The following is a 4,726-nucleotide window of genomic DNA, read 5'->3' on the forward strand; positions in this document are numbered from 1 at the left end:
TAAAGCTTTATATAAAATATTTATAAAATACCTATATAACATTTAAAAAAATGAATATTAATAAACATTTGTCATAAATATTCTGTGGTGTCTGGGTCATCAAGCTGATTGCTAAAATGTCGAAATTTTTGACAACATTGCTTATCATGCTTAAGTTTCTGTATAATTATTTTGATGATCCATTATATTCGTATCTAAAGTTTTTCTTTTAATTTTCTGGAACAGAGACTTATTTAATTATTCTAAAGTCTCTTTCTCTTAAAAAATGTTAAACAATTCAACTTTCAAAAATTCGGGATTTGTACCAATTACTTAAGAACTAAAGGTAAAAATATATTATAATATTGAACACTGAAACATATTTCTCCTGTCTGAAAGGCTACAAGTAGATGCGAATATCGAATATCTTTATTACAAAATCCTTATTTTTTAACAAAAACAGTAAGAAACTGTTTTTTTTAACAATGATGATGCCATCCTTAAACAATTAACTATAAATATTTTTTCATCAACTTAAAATGTCAATTTTTCTTCGCCAAAAATGAGAGTTCAATGATTATCATTTATCTTCAATTTTTAGCGATGTATATCTTAACATATCTAAATATAAATTTCATCAAATTTTATTTCGATAAAGAGAAATAGTTTTGTAACTTTATTTATTTCTCCAAAAGTTGAGTTTGTGAAAGAACTTTTATCAATTTATCAATTTTTATTTTGGTCTCTCAATGTTTAAAAAAAAAATCGACTTCGAGTCGATCAGAGTCTGTCGTTAAAAAGTAAATATTAAAAAGTGGAATAAAAGTAGAGCACGCAGATATGTGCTTCATAAATAATATTAAAGAATATTTACGAGAAAGCTTGGAGAATTAATTTTTTTAATAGAAATATTATAAATACAAATATAAAGATAAGCAACGCAGAAGATACTATTTCTCGAAATCACTTCGTTTCTTCGTAAGAAGTATGACAATAAAGTTACGTTCGCGTATCCATTTGAAAATCGGATTCGTTAGCTTCCGAGTTGCTTCTACCCTCTATCCTCTTCGCCGCGAGGATCGTTTCCCTGTTCGTCGCACTTGTTTTTTACTTTTTCTCTTTTCCGATACTTACAGCGAGGAAGACGCGAGGAAGGTGCTCGACGCAGCTCGAGGTGATTAGACTTCAGACGGCGGCGATGTCCTCCTCCGAATCCGCGACAGGCAGATCCGCTTGCCCTCCCCCTGTCTCGTCTACATTCTTCATTCGTGAAGCATCGTTCGTCTCTGTAACACAACACACAGCGCGATTGATTGAATAAAGGTGTGTCGGAAATAAAGGGCGAAACATTGACGAATGTGCGGGGACCATGAACTCGTTATTTACGGATTATTATTGAAAGAGAAATGAGGGAGAAAGAGAAATGGATGGAGAGAGAGAGAGAGAGAGAGAGAGAGAGAGAGAGAGAGAGAGAGAGAGAGAGAGAGAGAGAGAGACAGAAAAGTGAGTGAGGAAAACATATTGCAGTTCTACAAGTAACGACAAATTAATGCAGTAATAAAAAGCAGCGACAGAAAATAAACACAGCCTTGGCAATAAGTATAAAGGATCCTCGATTTATTGCATTTCTTTAAAAAAATCTTAATAAAATCCAAAGGAAAAGTAATCATTATAAAATTGTGATAAAAATTAATATTATTTTTTAATAAAACTTTTCAAATAAATATTATATATTTTTCATTAGAACTTTTGTAAATTTATTTTCGTCAAATATACACACGCAGAAAGTTTACGTCAAGTGGTGAGGGATGTTTTGTATTTTGGGTTGTAAAATAAATAATAAAAAATAAAGTTCTGTTTGACCAGTAAGATCGTGGTGCCGCAATGTTGAATAACTGGTTACATTGGCGAAGTTCGGTAGCGCTCTGGTGTCGCTTCTGTGAAAACTCGCAGTTTCACGGCGACAGTTTCGCTGCGGCAGCGAAAACTTCGTCACTGCGTATCCCCTTTCTCCACCACATATTAGATTTGATCCCTTTCCACCTCGCCCCTGTTGCCGTAACGACACTCTTACATCCAAGAGAGCGCGTCCCTTCATTTCAGCCCGCGGGCGATCTACGGATTCGTTATCTGCGAAATTCCGCGTACCAGGATGAGAGCGAATGCCAAAAGCAGGACGTATATATGTGCCCTTATTAGAAATTCCAGTCGTCCGTGTATTCGTCTTCTCCCTGCAGCAATGTGAAATTCGCAAAATAAACAGCTAAAAGGCACCGAGGAACATCAGGGATAAAAAAGGGAAGTTCTCTTCCTTACATCCTGAGGATGAAGACAATTCGCGATACATAGAACTTTTCATGGTCCATTTTTTTTTATACTGCTTTTCTATATTCTAAAAAATATAGATTTAACATCATGGTCTAGTGTCTATATAATTCTCGTCGTTAATATTAACACTAATACGGCGTGGATTTATAATCCCTGGTGTTTATATTCCGATACTTACAGCGTCATTATAATGTCGATTTAAAACTCCCCATGATGTTAAATTTATATCATGCTAGTGTTAACATTAACACACTGAGAGAAAAGTATATCGTATTTATGATTATAATTATGATAAAATAATTAGAAGCATCATTTCTTATACATAGTTATTATTGTTATGTTAATAGAAATAACCTTATATATTATCACATTTTATAGTATAATTTACTATATGATTTATGTGTAAAATAATCATACATTTAGTCGAATGAATACATATTATAGTCGTTTGATCATAATTCAGAGCTCAGGTACTATAATTTATATGATCAAAACAATTATAAATTTATGATTGTCCCCAAAAAATGACTGTAAATTATAGTTAAATTATGGTTATTCCAATCCATTTTTTTGTGTTTTCAGTGCATAACATAGTGTGGATTTATAACCTGTTTATATCAGCATCATCGTATGAAGCCATATATCATGGTATTTAAAACTAATGCTATTAAATCCATATCATGTTGCTGTTTTAACATCAGTACAATGAGAATATGAATATCGCGTGATGTTAAATCCATACTGATTTTTAGAGTGTAGTTCAATCGGATGACTAATTGTGTTACTTAAAAGATTTTGGGTTCTAAAAAATCTAAAAAAATTCTGGTACAATTCTTTCAAGAAATTAGACATCGCATGTTGTTAAAATCTGATATTGTATAGAGTGGGTCCAATCAGATCATTAACTTAATTATGTTTTTTAAAGGGTTTCTGAGCCTTAACAAATCTGAAAAACTTTGATACACTCTTTCAATATTTAAGAATACGATTTTACAAAGCATACGATTTTATGCAGCCATTATCCGAAACGTTTTTCACTTTTTTGTACGTGTCCGAATTTGAGAATAATTCAAAATAAAAAATTCGCCTGATGGATCTTCAAAGTCCTAATTAATCCATGAAAGGATAAATTGCAGTACGAGTTTATGGGGAGCACAGATTCAACCGGCGCGCAGTGGTTCGATTAATTAACGCTTGGCAATTAAAGAATTCGAGTACTCTTGTGGACTGTTCTTATCGTTTTCGCTTCGAAATAGCGAACCTAGTTCTATTCTCGTACAAATTACTTTCGTTGAAGTGGCTCCCTTAAATTGGACGTCTCTTTAAGGATTCCGAGAGCGACGGCTGGTGGTTCGACGATATCGGATGGAACGTCTGCGAATTTTCGTTATTACAGACACACACATACACGCACACACAAACTCTATGTACATACGTGTGCATGTGCGCAAGCACAAACACACGGACGATCGTTGACCGAGAAACGAAAGGTCAGGGCGTCATTGGCTCGGCTTGGCTGGCTGCACTGCGGCCCGCTGAGTTTCGCGGCGCGGACATTTAGGAAATTACCGTGAGGGCGAGGGGTGAGAGACGAAACCGGCCGGCTGCTGTCGACGAAATATGCATCGGCGCAGCCCGGCACCGGGCGTGCCGAAAAAAAAAAATCACCGGATGTCCTACTCGGCGGAAAGAGATTCCATCGGCCGACACGCGGGATCGATTTTTCCGTCTCGACGAAAATGTCGGGACGTTCACGATTTTCGAGTGAGGGGGTAGTTCTGAGAAAAATGATTTCTCTCTACTTTTATCAAATATATTCGATATTGTATATTTTTATTTAATTAGTACTTTACGCATAGGAAAGTGTCACTTTTTTTAGACTGAAGCTGCATTATCAGGAAAATTTTTGAACAAACCAAGTTCAAAGGAAAAAATAGATGACAGGATAGTATCTGGGAAATTTCAATTTTAACGTATCCATAAGAGCTTCATATTGAAGTCTCTTTAATAGAATTTTAATATAAAAATCGTCGATGTAAGCGAAAATTGTGAAGATAATCTCTCTTGACATTTCCTCCAAGGAGGAATCGTCTCTAATTTGATGGTTGGGAAGGCCTCCAGTAGTTTCTGGCACACCGCGCATTTCTGAAAGAACTTTCATGAAAATAGCGCGAAGCGTTTTTTTTCTCACCTCGCTGAATTTTCGATCTATTGCCCATGCTTGAGAACGAATTGAAACCGCGGCATTGTTTGCGTCTTCGTTCACCCGCGGGTGAACGATTTGCACTTGAAATACTCGTCTGTTCAATCCGAAGTTCGCGATGTCGGCTGAAAGACGCGTCACTTCCTCATTGAGATGGGATTTTGAAAATAATTCACCGACGCGTCACGCCGGCGTTCCATTCAGAAAAATAATTGC

The sequence above is a fragment of the Atta colombica genome, unplaced genomic scaffold (genome assembly GCF_001594045.1).
Source record: "Atta colombica isolate Treedump-2 unplaced genomic scaffold, Acol1.0 scaffold123, whole genome shotgun sequence".
NCBI lineage: Eukaryota > Metazoa > Arthropoda > Insecta > Hymenoptera > Formicidae > Atta > Atta colombica.